A 17,263-nucleotide genomic window follows, 5' to 3' on the forward strand; every position below is an offset into this window, starting at 1 on the left:
TCGTCCTAGACAGAAATAACTTTTGACACTGTCACTTGTCCTTTTCCAACTCTAACTCCTAGTAGGAGACAAATAACTGAGCTTCCAACTATATGCATGAGTTAAATTGCTTCATGAACTCGTCCTAACTTTTAGGAACTTGTGCATGCTAAAGAAAGATTGCTTGTGGTCTCTTTGACTAAGGCACAAGTCAAAGAAGACCTTACTTGCTACTATTTTCAATGCCCAACATAGCATATTTTCCTATAAAGTGAGGCAAAGCAATGTAGAAAGGGTACTTTGGTTGTGTTTGTGAAGGGAATGTTGTAACAAATCCCTGAGAAATGAATTTAAATGCTCAAGAGAGCCATATTAAGTTGTATGCTAATACAATGAAAAAAAAGCACTAAGAAATGAACAATGATCAAAGCCATCCAAATGTTGTTTTTTTGTTTGGGTTTCCAAGTTTAATATCGTATTCATTGTGTGTTGGTTTGTTGTGTAATAATGGTTGGGGTAGGTGCTTTTGCATATGCTTAGTGTCTAACATGCAAAAGATGTCAGATTGCCTCTTTAGGAGCTTACTTGAGAGGAGTAAGTGATTATTATGATTTCATTCCTAAGTTTAACTTAGGAAAGTACATTAATTATTTAGTAAATTAAAGTTGACTATTAAGCCAAGCTTGTAAGGATAAGTGATTCAATTATTTAAGTGACTTAGATTTAATCTATACCGTTGATCTCAAGTGAGGCTTAGGATCTAATCATAACCATTGATCACTTAGGACTGAGGAGATCAGGGTTATTGATTTGGTTTAATGAAATTATGAAGTAAGCCTAAGGGAGAATTGAAAGACACATTGTGATTGAGAGATTGATTTTCTCAAGGAGTGAGATGCAAACGATTGAAAAGTGTGTACTGGGGGCTTTTTGGAAGAGAAATTTGTGGAGGTTGAGACTTTGGAGAGAGAGATCAAGTTTTCCGTGCAGGACCTAGGCCAAAATTGTGAGGAGAGGTTGAGTTTCTAGCTAGGTCTACATGGAGGAAGGGAGGTCAAGTTTAAGAGGTGGAAATCAAGATTTGCCAATGCTCACCATTTTCCAAGAGGGTTAAATTTCCAAAGGCCGAATTTCTCTAGAGTCAAAAATCCAGTGGGCCAAAAGCCATGTTCAAAGTGTGCTATATTTTTTGTGTATATCTCTGTCGATCAAGACCCTAATTTTCCAGATTTAATGAAGTGAAGGAAAATTTGTTTGGGCAAAATTTTCTGTTGCCTCTGTGGTTGATTTTCTTATTTTATTTCTATTGCACTTAATTTCTGAAAGTTAAAAATACAAGTGTATTTACTTTCAACCTAAGTTGTAGGAAACGTGGGCAGAGGGTCCATTTCTGTACGGAAACGAAATGGAAATGGGGAAACCCATATGATACGGCCCGAAAACTCGTTTCCGGCCGTATTGGCTTGTTTCTTGAGGCAGAAACGTGGCCAGTATGGCCAGAAACGAGTTTCCGGGCTGTACTGCGGAGTTTCCCCACACAGTTTGACTTTTTCTTATTTTTTTGTTTTTGTTTTGTTTCCTATTATTTAATTGGGTGACTAAAGTGGCTTCTAGTTGCTTCTAGATGCCTCTCTCAAGTTATAAAAGTGACCTTCGCCTCTTTCTCTCATAACACAGTTGAGCAAATCGTTTCTCTTGGGCCAACCCAAGGGCTGAATATTATCCTCTTTGGAGGCATGTTCAGAAGCTTCAAAAATGTGGAGGTGGTGGCTCATGGGAATGGTGATGTAATCTTTGCAATAATTCGTACAAGGGCTCCTACCCAAGAGTGAAGGCACAACTTTTGCATGGAGGAGGACAGGGGGTTGTGGGATGCACAAAAACAACAGATCCATTGGCAAGGAGGGCATATCAAAGAGAGCAAGATGAGGCAGCTGTTATTAAGAGAAGGCATGATGAGCTTAGTCAAGCTACTCAAGCTCCATCCAAGGATTGTAGTTGAAGCAAGAAAGAGGAGAGCCGGTGCCACTCAACAACATGAATAACCAGCACCTAAAAATACCAGAGGGGCATCCCCTTCAGTTTAGGATAGCAAAATTGCTAAATTGGTGAATGTGCAAGCGAGAGAAGAAATTGATTCCAGAGTGGCTAGGTGCATTTATGCATGTGGTATCCCATTCAATGTTGTTCGCTCTCCTTACTGGCAAGATATGATAAGGGCAATTAACAAAGCTCCTCAAGGGTACAAGGGGCCCAACTATGAGAAAGTCAGAACTCAGCTTCTCAAAAATGAGGAATTTGTGGAGGATATTTTATCACCAATTCATTCTTCTTGGTGTAGCTCTAGGGTTACCATAGTCTCAGATGGATGGACAGATACAAGGCGTAGACCATTGATAAATATCATTGCCACTTCCCCCAAAGGAGCAATGTTTATCAAGGCGGAAGACTGCTCAGGAGAGGTAAAAGATGCACAGTTCATTGTTGATGTTATTATAAAAGCTATTGAACAAATAGGGCCTAACAAGGTGGTGCAAGTTATCACGGATAATGCACCAGTTTGCAAAGTTGCAGGTTTAATTATTGAGGGGAGGTATGACCACATCTTTTGGACACCATGCATTGTCCATATTCTGAATCTGATCTTAGAGGAGATCGACAACAAAGTTTCCTGGATAAAGGAAATCATAGGGGAAGCAAGGGAGATTGTCAAATTCATCACCAACCACCACCAATCTCAGGCCATATTTCGAGAGTACTCCAAATTGGAGTTGTTAAAAGTTGCTGAGACAAGATATGCCTCAAACTTCCTGATGTTGCGCTGCCTTGTTGAGGTTAAGCATGCATTAGTTTCTATGGTGGTGAGTCAACTTTGGATTGAGTGGAGACAAGCAGATTCAGAGCGGGGATATATGGTGCGTAGATTGTGCCTTGATGAGGATTGGTGGAGCAAGGTAGATTTCTTGCTAAAGTTCACAACCCCTGCATTTGAGCTTCTTCGGAGTGCTAACACTGACCAACCTTTCTTAGGAGAGGTATATGATGGCATGGATTCCATGGTTGAGAAAACTATGGAAATCATTTCGCAAGAGTCTCCACAACTTTTGTTTGTTGATGATCATTTCGCTGGTTTAGTCAATAAAATCATTGTTGATAGGTGGAACAATTTCAACACTCCATTGCACACTTTAGCACATGCCTTGAACCCCAAATTTTATGATGAGGAGCTTATTGCTCAAAGCAATGGGAAGAGGAAGGCACCCCATAAGGATAGAGAGGTGGTTAATAGGGTGAAAAAAGCCCTTATGAGAATGTTTCCTTCTCATCTACACCGGGAGGTAAAGGAAGAATTTGCCAGTTTTTCTGCAGGAATAGATGATTATGAAGATATATCAGCTTTGGAGGAGAGAAGCACCATGAACCGAGTTAGGTGGTGGATTTGTCATGGAGAAAATGGTGTACATTTGCAAAACCTTGCCATTCGTATTTTTTCACAAGTGGCAAGCTCTTCGTCAGCAGAAAGGAATTGGAGCACTTATGGTTTTATTCATTCTGTGAAGCGCAATAGGTTGGGCTCACAGAAGGCAGAGGATCATGTTTATGTGCACTCCAACCTTCGCCTTGCATCTCGTAGGGGTCCGGAATACAACAGTGGTCCTTCTAAAGAATGGGATGTGGATGCAAAAGTCTTGATTTGGATCTCTCTCTTGCTGCTGTGAATATTGAGGTCCAGACTGGAAGTGGAATTGGCCCATCATCTTCTTCAGCACCACCATCCACTGTTGAGCATTGTTCTGCTTCTATTTTTGATGAGGATTAGTCTGTTGTCTCTATAGTTCTTGTAGCCTTATAGTCTTTATTGTACTTGTAGCCTCGTATATTAATATATAATAAAGGCTGATTTTGAGATTTGGATATATAATAAAGGTTGCTTTTGGATATTCCGATATTTTTATTTTCATTATGTGATCATTCATGAGTAAATGTGATGTAAATTTATTCATAATGTTTAAATGTAATAAATTCTAACGTATCATGTATGCTTTATGATTGCACGCACACACACACACACACACACACATATATATATATTTGCGTTTCCCCGTTTCCAAAATTTGGGGAGGTCGTGTTTCATATCCGTCCCTGTTTTGGAAACTCGTACCCGTTTCCTCGTTTCGTGCAACTTAGTTTTCAACGATTTTCAGAATTTTATTGAGCAAATATTTTGATGAGTATAAAATAATTGTCAAGGCAAAATATAAATTAGACCTGGTATTAAAAGTTAACAAAGATCAATTCTTGTTAATTGCTTTGTTAACTACATAGATTAGAGTGTCCATCTAATTGTGTTTGATGAGATGAATGGCTGGGAGATGGGAGCTTTAAAAATTAAATTTTAAAACCCCAATTCATTCCTAAGTTAAACTTAGGAAAGTACATTAATTATTTAGTAAATTAATGTTGACTATTAAGCCAAGCTTGTAAGGATGTTGCTTCTGTGGTTGATTTTCTTGTTTTATTTCTATTGCACTTAATTTCTGAAAGTTAAAAATACAAGTGTATTTATTTTCAACGATTTTCAGAATTTTATTGAGCAAATATTTTGATGAGTATAAAATAATTGTTGAGCAAAATATAAGTTAGACCTAGTATTAAAAGTTAACAAAGATCAATTCTTGTTAATTACTTTGTTAACTACAATAGTTTAGTACATAGATTAGAATGTCCATCTAATTGTGTTTGATGAGATCAATGGCTGGGAGATGGGAGCTTTAAAAATTAAATTTTAAAACCCCAATTCTCAAATGCCCAGATTTGAAGACGACTTCCCTTCAAAATTTCGATTTATGGCTTTCCAAGCCTTCAATGACTGCGCCCTCAAAGTTGACTTCAAATAACCCTTCAAAATTTGCTCAAGCTACCAAACGTCTAAGGGAAATTCGTACAAAAAAGAGTAGAGCTTCTTAAGGCTTGTGGCCAAGTAAAAATAGCTCAAAAAATATAAGCGAGTTCCTCAAAAATAAATCTGAGATTCTCCAAGGGTTAAATGATAGATTTCTTGCCAAATGTCTTGAAGAAATGCCTCAAAACCCTAACCATTTAGGGTCTGCTCAGATGAAGACGAAAATAATGGGCATCAAGCCACAAGGAGGGGAGATTGAAGTTTTTTTTTTGAATTTCCTTTAATATCTGAACTATCCCACCTGCAAGAAAAACCTAAATTATTTTTCAAGATAAAACCCTCGTTCAAGTTGGATTGGCGCAAGCCAAAAAGGGAAAACAATGTATATACAAGAGAAATAATTATATGCAACGAAGGCTAGAGATGTATACAAAATATTTATTTACAAATTTACAAATGCTAAATCAAAGGAGTATGAGTGCACCTCCGCTCCTTGATTAGCAAACAATAAGCTCTTTGAAATAGCAAATTATTAAATTAAAGCACAATATAGATAGAATAGATGAAATAAATAAAGATTTTACGAGCAATAGCCAAGAAAACCCCTGCAAAATTTTGTTAGATAAGTCTTTGATAGCAATAAAAGTAGGCTCTTCCACTTCTATGTCTTGGGAGTTGGTTGGTTCAACCAAAAACGTCTCTTAACGCCCAAGATCTGAATCACAAGACAATTTTTATACACTTTCAAAAAATGATTGTTAGATTCAGATGGAATAGGATAATACAATGAAAGGAAGTTCTAGGGGTTCAGCAAAAACCCACTAGAACATCCAAGTCTAGAGTACTTCTCATATCCAAATATCAGTGCAAGATAACTATACAACAATAAATCTACAATAGCAAATGGAAATAACAATTAATAGCACGAGTAGAACACATACAGTCAAGATAAAATTGTTAGATCACGAGGAGTTAGATAACACAATGAAACCAAATGATCTAGAATATCCTACTAGATTGATTAATTCAAAATTCTATTCTAAACTCAAATACTAATGCAAGATACCTGTGCAAATAGTAAATCCACAAACTGGCTAGTGAAATAACAATAATTTAAATTAAAACTAGTAGAGCATTAAAAACAAAATTCATAAGAAGTTTACAATAGAAGATAGAGGAGGAACACCACCATGAATTAACCTCAAAGACTTCGTTATATTACTCAAAGAAAATATAGAGATTCCTTAACCAAGAGCTTGATTACAATGAGGAGCTTTGAGCTCAATTTATTGAAAAAAACAAGCGATCTAGATCCCTCTCCAAGCGAAAACAGCTAGGTCCAACAAATTGCACAAATTTGACTTGATCCCAAAAGAAAACGACTAGTTGAAGGCTTGATCCATGTCCAATTAATCTTGTCCCTTGATTGACAACCTTGATCTTGAGGATAGAATTTGATTCCCTTGAAAATGGAGCATAGATTGACCCAAAAATTTGATCTTGGTCAATTTTTTTTTCCAAATTTTCTCCTCGAAAAGTTCTCATTCAACTTAACCAACTTGGACCATCTCATTAAAAAATCGTTTTTCCTTGGAAAATAATTTCTTTTTTGGACCAATGAATTTCTTGTCAACTACCTCATGTCAAAATACATTTCAAGGCATTCCATCATATTCAAATCAATATGGACATTTAATATTTTAGCCATTCTCCAAATGCACACACACATATAGCCTTGAACCAGACTATTATGTTCTGGGGTTGATAAAGAACACTTACTCGTAAATGTCTATTCTTCAAACTACTATGAAAGAAAGCCCACGAACTAGATTGTTGTTTGAACATAATGGGAAATTACCTATGTTTGAATCTTATATTTGCCAACACCTACAAATAGATTTTGTTCAGATGAGGACGAATTTTAGACTCTTGTCCAAACATTTGATAACAAGTCTACTCTCTTCCAACACAACCCAAAGTTGGGTGAATTTGCAAAGCCATCTCTTGTTTCTTCACAAAAACATTTCCTAAATCCTTCTCAATAGTTTAGATTTGTTTCCTTTCATTGCACCTTGTGTAATGTACACAAGTGACTTATTCTCCAGTGGGCACAAAAGCATACTTTTCACTCTTGAGGGCTAGCTTCTCATTGCTCAAGATGGACTATATATGAAAGTGTTACCAATAGAAAAGTACCTGCTCTAGAAGTTTCCCTTCCTCCATGGTGATGCTCTCATTCTTAGACTAGATGAGATTTTTCTCTCACGTTTTTAGATTAGATGGATTACTTCTTGTGGGTTTGAGATTCCTTCCAAAATTGTCATGTATTGCAACATTGGAGGAACATCTTCTCACAAAATTGTGAGGATGACTTATGACCCTGATAAGTGTCTTCTTTCATAGGCTTACAACCTTCTCCTGTTCAATAGCTTCTCTATATTATTCATTTATTTGCTATGCCTTTTTATCCTATCATGATGTCATCCTCTTGATAGGTGATGCATGTTTTACAATTGTATAAAATGGCTTTTAAATTTGTGCTTTTTGAAGGAATAGTTCATACTTATGATATGATGAAATCATTATAATAAACTAATGGAATTAGACTTATTCTATATGTCTACATATGATTAAAGATGAGGACAATGAGAGAAGTTAGGGATGGAAATCACATAGAATTATTTGAGAGATTTATGGAGATATTGTGGAGATAGTTATGGAGATAGTTGAACCAATTAGCCATATTGAAAATCTTGTTATGGGCACCTCAATGCTATATTACCAACTCTCATGTATTGTGTTGATGCAGGTGAGAGTGTGATGTATTATTATTGTAATTAATACAATGTGATCCTTGAGAGTATATTGTTGTTCTTATGTGATCTTCTTTTGTGTAAATGTTTCTTCATGTTTGCACATATACCAACATGTTCTTATGAAACTTCTTTGTTTTCCAGTCTTTGTCTTGGCACACCTCTTCTATCTTCTCATCAAACTAGTTTATCCTATCTTTTTGGTCTCTAACATGTGACAACATCCCGTCTTTAGTGCTTGGTCTCCAACATGCGACAACATCCCGTCTTTAGTGCCCATTGTTAGAAATGCTTGACGCTGTAACTAATTTATAACAACAATAACAATGAGTGGGTATAATAAATAACATTGCATGATATGTTATAGATTCATTATGAAAGATGTAATAAATATACCATTAAGCATAACAAATTCAACTCCCAAAGGGTATCTATGTTCAAATTGCTATGTAATTACATGACTTAAGCCACCTAAGATGACACCACTTCCCAACGCTTGATGTCCTAGCAAGTCATCTCCCATGCATAGAGCATGAAATGCTTTCAAGCCTCAAACCTCCGCATGAGGTTACAAACCTTTGCCACTTGTCCCCTTTGTGCTTCAACAATACAAAGTTAACATTCCATCACTTGTCTACCATGTAGACCTTCATGATATTAGATTAAAAACTAAATCTTCATTAATTAACAACAAAATAGGCTCGAAACCAACAACCATATTTGCTAATTGAGCTGCCTTGGAGTTAGTTTGATGTAGGACATGGTAGTTTTGTTCGATGAACTTCTCAACAAGAGATTTGATTATGTTGAAAATAACATTCAATTTCATGTCAGATTCGTTTGTTCCTTACCAAATGTATCCCGCTACAATTTTTGAGTCCCCTGTTATATTAATCCTAATAATTGAGGAGCCCTTGCCATGGATAGACCTTGAAATAACCCATAGGATTCAACTTGGTTATTTGAGGCATGGCCTAGACTCCACACATAGGTTAATTCAACTTGTCTTATGAGTCCAAGAAGAATCCCCCCCGTGCCTGCCACCCCTTTCATAAATTTAACATTGGTCATTATATTCGAACCAATATTCCATTTGTGAAGGATACTTAAATGAAGTGATTATTTATCCTAATTGTTATATGCCTCCTCATTATGAATGGTATTGCTTGTGGTTACATGCTGAAATTTAAGTTCTTCCATATTGTTTTAATGGATCTATAACAATGATTACAATTGAGCAAATTCATTTCATATGATTTTGTCACAAAAGGTTTCTAACAAGATTTATGGTTATCATGTTGTGGAGATTTTTAAAAATTTCAAACCGATAAAACCAAAATTTGATCTATTGCCTCATTTAATATCCATGATCAAATATTGTATTAAAAATATATTATAAAAGGGGAGTGTTTTAGTGGAAATGAATCATAATAATGCTAATCACAATAATAAGAAGTGCCTTTGCATAAACACTGGTAAATGTTCAAACACTAAGCTATTATCTTTTGAAGGAGATTTTGTTACAAGAAGTTTCATGTGTCATGTGTCAAGAAAAAATAAAACCAATAAAAAAGTAAATACCTAGTAAATGCATTGTTGTTGAGTCACACTATTCCTTAGCTCCCTAATGCCATTAGGGTTGATTTGAGGTCTATTATGTGGGTTTGACAGGGCTGAGGTGTAGCAGAGGCAAGCCGAGTAAGTTTGGGATGTTTAGTTCAAGTTTAAGGGTGGATCCTCCTTGTTTTAGTAGGCCGCAGGGCCTGCAGTCATTACAGAGGCACCACAGGCCTATTCTGGGCTTGTTGGAGGGGCTGTAAGGTCTATTCCTTAGTGCAAAAGCAAAGGAACGAGCAACGTGGGAGGCAACAAGGAAAAGGAGGCAAGCTGAGTTAGAAGAGATGACTATTGAAGAGGTTAGAAGGGCTGCCGTGGACTGTGCTAATGCCTTAACCAGATTGACAACCTACAACAGTTGCACCACCTCATGAGTACAGGTATGTTGGTGTTTTTGTGTTGAATTGTTGCTAGGGAAGAGGTCCAAGCTTGGACATAAGCATTGGGCAGTTGGTGGTTGGTGGAGGGAAGCAAGAGAGTGTCCAAAGTAGCCCTAGAACATGTGGACAAGAAGGACATTGGACAATTGTGTCTTGGGTGAAGCTTTGATGGCCTATGTGGCGCTTTGATGACCTATGTGGCACTTTGATGGACTAAAGTGACCACTAGCAAAGGCAGTTTGTAGATCAAGGATTGGCCAGCCTAGAGGAGCATATTGGATGAGCTAACGTTCATTGTAGCAGAAGTGATTTGCAACAGTGATAGCAGGCAACCCTCCTAGAGTCTCTATGTGTTGTTCCTTGATGGACTAAGGAGCAACTCGTGAGAAGATCGAGAACGACAGACGGACAAGACGAGATGCAACATAGAGTTTGTGATGGTGCACTAAATCAACGAGATTGTCATTGTATCTTGTATTCTTGTACTAGCGGATGTATGAGGGCCATTATCCCTTGTATGAGAGCCCTATATAGTTGTATTATTTGTTGATAATATAACGTAGTTGGGTTACATATATTGTTGTTGTTGTTCTTTTTGTGCACACGATTGATTTACTGCATTATATTGTTATGCTGTGCAAAGTAGCTTTGTTGTGATTCTTTGTTTGGTAGCGTCACAGATTTAAGATTCTATCCTAGTCCCCACGATCGTGGAAAAACAACATGGTATTAGAGTGTGTCTGAGCTACTTTGGGAGACAGTGAGTCAAAGGGTGCACAATGAAGTACAACTTAAGAGGGAGTTGGTCACATTGTAGGTGAAGGGCTCACTACAATGTGAAAGTTGTAGGTTGGTCTTCGGTATGAGGACAGGTTGGAAGGGTTGTCCAACTATAGTCCATGGAAGGAAAGGATCAAGTTGGGCTTGCAGGTCGACAAGATACGGGAGTTTGCCAAGAAAGAAATCAAGAAGCCAACTGACTTGAAGGAGCTGTAAGTGTACGAGGAATTGGATACGAAGGCGAGATTGATCACCCTAGATGGTGTGAAGGACTCCCTAATACCTCATTTGGCTGGGAAGAACACTGCAAATGAGATGTGGATGGCTCTTCAGAATTTGTTCCAGAATAAGAATGAGAACCAGGTACTGGTATTGGTGGATAAGTTGAAGTCCACCAAGATGATACAAGGTGAAGGAGTGACTTCGTATCTGACAAGGTTGTCGTAGGTCAACGATGAGCTCATTGTTGTCAATGTGACTATTTTAGATTCTGATATGGTGAGGATTGCTTTAAAAGGGTTCATTGAGGAATGGAAGCCCTTTATCAAGGGATTGTTGCCAGACTAGAATAGTTTTTGGGACGACTTCATTTACTGGAATAGTTTGTGGGACGACTTCATTTAGGAGGAGTTGCAAGATGAGGATCTTCATCTGAAGAAGGAGGATTAAGATGATGACATGTCACTTGCAGCATGGATGAAAGGCAAGCATAAGGACTTGAGTAAAATCAAGTGTTTAAACTGCGGCGAGATGGGCCACTTCTGCTGAGATAGATGCTCCACTAGGAGATTCGAGGACTTTGCCTTGACCTCTTATTTATCGCAGGGTACAATCGATGAGGCTGCATGGTAAGTGGACAGTGGTGTGTCGAAACATATGACAGGGTCACAGGGGGTATTCAAGACTCTAGCTGAGTGGCACTCAAAGTTGGACATGGTGTTGGGGTTATGCAACACAATTCACGTTGTTTTAATATGTGTTTTTTGAAGCAACTTCAAAAATCTCAAATCAAAAGTCAAGGATTAAACCTTGTTTAGAGGGTAGGGTTTGTATGGGGATGCTATATTGTCACTAGTTTCAATATTGAGGGTGTATTAATGACATGATAATATGATATTGCTGCAAGCAATGTGTTCTTTAGGTATTTGGTGGAAATTAGCAAGAAATGATGATTCTTGTGGATTTTTGGTTGGTAGACGTCAATATCCTTTCTCTAGAAGAATACAACTTACTTGGAAGGTTGAGGGCAATTGATCTTCAAAACTTGTATAAAATATACTTCTTTGTTTACATCAACCCAGAAAATGGTAAAGGTTGTGGGTCATATTACGATGAGAAGTGATTGCAAAAAGGTTTGAATTTAGATTTCATTTGTTTGTTGACTTATAATGGTGTATAGGAAATGGATGGGTGAGGTGTATAGAAATGAACTTAATTAGCTTCTTTCTTTCTCGGATGATAATGTAGAATGTGGTGGCTTTCCCAAGGTGCTTCAAATGTAGGGTTGTTCTTTGATTGAGTGGATGTCGGCTCCTTGAGGTCTTCTTTTCTTTGTGATGAATATTGTTCAATGTGTAAGCTTCCCAAGAATGCTTCAATTGAAAAACCCTTCTTTGAATGAGCTAGGGTTTCGAGGTCTTCTTTGATGCCCCTTAATTTCTTTTTTCAAGATGATAAGAGGGTTAGTCCTTCTTGATGACTGATGTTCTTCTTGTGCTTGGGTCCTTGAGTGTCCTCCTTTAAGTTGCCTTTCCTTGATGTAGTCACCTTAGCTTTGATACCATGTTGAGAAATATAGGGCAACTAGATTAGATGATTTCTCTTCTTTGATAACTGCTTGTGATGTATTTTTACTTAACTTTATTAGCTTCTTTTTCTTGATTATATTTAGTGTTCTTTTGATCAAACAACTACCAAACCATTAAGAACAATAAGACAAGAGGACACAGGGTGTAGGCGACCAACCAGTGCCAAAACTCTCCAATTGAGAGAAAAACCCACTAGAATTCTTCTCTTCTTATAGAACTTCAATTGATGAATTCCAAGATCTATGACCCTTGACCAAGACCCTCCAAGACCAAGTCAAAACTTTCCTTCTTGATGAGCTTTCCTTCCAGCAATTCCTCAACAACTTCTGCAACTTTGACCTCCAACAAATTCTTCTGCAACTTTGACCTCCTAACAGATTCTTCTGCAATTTGACCCCCAATAGTTTCTTCTGTAGAAACCCTAGCCTTTGCACCTATGGAAAATTATGATATACTCTCACTCCTTTTCTCTTCACTTGAGTTGATTCTCTCTCCTAGAGAACTCAATTTGCAAAGTGTCCTTCTTGATGCCCTAACTTGACTTCTGCAACTCGACCTTTTCTACTGCAATAGGTGCCCTAATTCTTTCGCACGTGTGGAGAGTAATAACCCAAAACAATTCCAGAAATCTTGCTTTTCTTTCCTTCTCTTTGTCCTTCCTTTCTTCACACTTCTTTCTCTTTCTTGATCGAACTTGTGAGAAGTGAGTGAGTGTCCTAAGTGAGGTCGAAGTCTCCCTTATATATAGGTTTCCCACTAGGTCGAATTGCTCCTTTTAGGCGGACTTGATCTTTGCATCATGTCTATGTCTTGGAGGGTCTTTTGACTCAAATAAATTTCTCTCTAAAATATGTAATATGCCCAAATGGATCTTTCATACATGACAATGACTCATTTGACTTGTAGACTCAATGAAAAGCCCTATAAGAACTTAGTGGGTGTTTGACATAAAAATAAATTTCCCTTGAGCATGAAACCCATGCCTCAAGAATAACAATAATAAATTTATTTTTCTCTTTACATCAAATACATAAAAACATGATTACATATGTCATTATGAAGACTGAACCTAGTTACATATTTCAACACCTAAGGGCTAAATGGTAGTAAGTGCTATAGATGGCAAAGACTCACACAAACAACACGAAGGTTGAATTTCGAGATATATATTTAAGGAATAGAGGGAAATTAGATAATGTTAATTGAAGGGGAAAAGAATGAGCATGATAAGGTCCAAGTTATAAAGATATTGGAATGTGATGAAACATCATCCATTAAAAATAAGCAAAAACTACTGCCAATTTAAAAGAAGAACACTACGAATATGGAATGTGGATCTTCATTTCTCTAATTTTGTATGATATCGGCAATGTCATTATCACAATCACAATTTGACTTTCATAATTTAATTTTAAAATTTCAGGGTCAATGATTCAAACTTCAATACTTTAATCCTAATTATATTTTTATAGATAATTTCCAAACTTGCTGAATAACATTTACTCATTAGACATAATAATTTCCAAACTTGCTGAAAACAATTTACTCATTAGACATCATAATTTCCAAACTTGCTCAATAACATTTACTCATTAGACATAAATCAATAGTAATGCCAATAATTTTCTCTCATGTTCTACATCCTTTAGATTGGTAGTCAAGATGCTTTTGTAACTACATCTAGCTCCACAAGGACATTTGGGTGGATCTCATTGCCCAGACATACAACATGTTTTGTGAATTGGTTCGATTTCATGATTTGTGCCTTTTTAGTTCCCAATCTACTTCACTTCATTAAATGAATAAAACCATAAGTACTCTCATTCCTCTCATAGAGCAAGTAATTGACTACTTGTAGTTGTTGGGCGCACACCTTGAATTTGTGACTAGTCTATTGAATCTTTGTCATGCTATTATCACACAACCTCAATTATGTTAAACTCAACCCTCATGTGATAATTGGGCAAATTTAGTTTCGAGGAGGAATGCTCCTTCAAAATCTAGATCATATATCTTCTTTATTGTTGTCATGAATCCATTCACAACCTCTCTCTCACTTGATGGAGGCCTCTTCTTTGTTTGTTCAATCATTTTTGAGTCCGGGGTTGCAACAACAGTTATAGAGGCCATACCCTATAGATACATGCATCTTCACTTGTAGCCATGTTAGTTGACCTTTCAAAATGGCCATCTATCCTTGTGGTTGCATTTTATGGCATGCATGTCTATTACTACGAGACTCAACTCTCATAACTACTGTTATGGGGGTTGTTGCACAAAGTAATTGGAAAATTTGCCTAAATTAAGGATGTGACAAATTGAGGATGTTCCCCTCACAGGGGACAAATGCACAAATGCCAAAATTTTGTGTGGTGGATGTAGGGTGAGAGATTGGGGTGTGTCATGTCACAGCTGGGTGTTGGATAGAAGCTCCTGATCATGAAACTTGGTGTGGGGTGCATGGATGAACCTTGGTTGCACAATCACAAATTTCTACATGAGATATGTTTATGTTTCAATCCTAATGCAAAATATGGCAATTTGTTTGGACCATGAGCATGAATTGTCAGCAGAAATGACATACTTAGGGTTTGAAAGGAAGGACCATCTATGGGAATTTTTATTGTTCCACCGAGTTTACAAGCGGTGATGTGGGAATGGGGAAACACAGTCAAGGGACATGTGGAGATACCCCTTGAATTTTAGGAAACATTGATCTCCCTGTCATAGTGGACTCCATTTGAAATATGATAATATCCAAAATATTTAAATGTATGAGAAACAATGACAAGTCATGAAAACATGAAAGTAAATGCTCTTTTTCTTTAGGGTTTTAATTTTCATTTGTTTGTTTTTTTTCCGTAAATTACTTTTTCCAAGGCTAACAGGAAAATATCATGGGTGAATGATCACGGGCCTCCCTTTTAGAGGGAAGATGAATACGAGTCCTCCAAGAAAGGTAAATATTCCCCATTTCTTCAAAAATGTGTTCCTTTGCATGTCCATGAATTCCTTAAAAAGGGGGATGTGAGGAAGTGTCCTTCACTGAGTTTGTGTCTTGGAAATGTGAGAAGCATGGGGGATGTGTTGATTTTTGGTGGCTACGGTCGATATTCAGGTCAGCCCTCGAAAGTAATTAGAAGAAAGAAATTGATTTAAATTTGAATTTAATTTACCTCCAGAATGCTCAAGTCAGCCCCAAAAGATTAGGTCGGCTCAGCAATAAAGACACACCTATTCGGGCACCTTCAATCACTATAGAGAGGCACTCGATCTCATCACTTGGAGAACAATTCAACCATTATTTCATCTTCTGATTTTCTGTTCACACGTATGAGTTAAGGAGGAGATTCTGAGGCAGTTTGTCGGAGTCTGGTTGGACCTGAGCTGACTGAATTTTAGAGGCACAATTGATTGAAATCCTGAGTCCTGAGGCCAGTTGACTGAATTTCTGATGCACAGTTGACCGAAATTCTGAGGCCAGTCCACCGAATTTTAGAGGCTGTTGACTGAGTTCTCTGAGGCTTTGACTGAATCTATTGTGTGCAGTTTGACCAAGTTGCTGACCAAGGTTTGACTTATGGAATCTTGTGGTCTATTTGACCTAATTTGACTTATGAATATCAGATTGTAAATTTGCTTCTGAACTGAAGAATTTCTCCTAGAAAAGATTGCTGGGTTTTCTCTCCAGTTTGGGTTTGCCAGGTGAAAATTTGTCTGTGTGTGCTTGGCTGTCTCTTCATGATCCTACTGTCATTATTGTTTTACTGTTGAGATTTTCTATGTATAGTTGCTTAATGATGTATGTGACATAAGATGAATTGATGAAGAAATCAATGGAAGTAATTATCAGATTAGAAAATCACGAAAAATCAACATGATTTTAGAGCGAGGTTAAAGAGCAACCATTAAAAGTGTAGCACAGAAAACCTCAGATCAACAAGTAAGGTCAAAGTCCAGGATGGTTTTGTTTTTATCCAATAACAGGCTTAAGTTTAAGGATGATTTCTGGGCATACCTTGTTTCTGTAGAGAATGTGACATTGTTTTCTGTGGAGGATCGAAGCTCTAGAGGAGGCTGAGAGCCTCAGCCTTGTACTCTGATTTCAATAATGAAGTACTCTTCTGATTAAGTATGAATGATTTATGATTTCAGCCTTATATGGATGATTAAGTACTCTGATTTATGACGCCATGTCTGTGGGTTAATTCAGAACAATATGTGGCATTCTTGTTTAATATTCTGAGGCTGTTTGTCAATAAAAATTTCACACTTACTATGGGTAAAATTCACACGCTTCTTAAGTCTCTGTTCCAAGGTTTCCCGATGCCAGTTTTTGCATTTGTCTGAGGCCTTTTGTTTTGGAAGTATTCTCAGGTTCCTATTCGGCCTACCTGATCCATCCTTCAGACCATTTACTTTGTCAGAATCCGAGTATCTGATGCCATTTTTGAGAGCATAACCGAGACATAATCTCGTTCTATTGGTGGATAATGAATATTATAATTATGGCAGAATCTGAAGAGGCTTCAAGGTCAGTTTCTGAGGCAAAGTGCAAGCCTTACAAAGGCTATATTGGTCTTGACTCTTGATACATTTTTTGTTTGGACTGATACTGGTAACTTAACCAAGATGAAGCATTCCTTAATTGACTGATAACATAAACAAAAGTCTAGAAAATTATGTTGCAAGACCGAGTTTAAACTCAAACGAGAGCTCACATTTAGGCCTGTTAGGGCAGCTTCAAGAGACTGTTGAATCTTGTATAAGGTTTAGTTCAAAGCAAGATAAGACCTGAAAGAAGAATGTTGTCATAAATCTAGTACTATTATGTGGCCCCTGTCAAGTATGTGTAAGAGATGCCTTGTATACACTGTTGAAGTTTGCATTGGGTGAACAGATTGTAGGAGCCAGAGGGGAGCCCCTTCATCTATTTGTGTAAAGAAATATAATTATAGTGTTGAGATTCAGGGACTTTGGGTG

The 17,263-nt window shown here is 37.3% G+C and overlaps 1 protein-coding gene across 1 annotated transcript in view; it reads left to right on the forward strand.

Annotated features, from left to right (window-relative positions):
• The window catches only part of MGP1 (MALE GAMETOPHYTE DEFECTIVE 1), a 62,119-nt gene that overhangs the window by 33,558 nt on the left and 11,298 nt on the right, over positions 1-17,263 (forward strand). The window lies entirely within an intron of this gene.

Source organism: Pinus tabuliformis, chromosome 4_1 (genome assembly GCF_031772625.1).
Source record: "Pinus tabuliformis cultivar Carrire ecotype Pingquan chromosome 4_1, CPIR1, whole genome shotgun sequence".
In the NCBI taxonomy this organism is placed as follows: domain Eukaryota; kingdom Viridiplantae; phylum Streptophyta; class Pinopsida; order Pinales; family Pinaceae; genus Pinus; species Pinus tabuliformis.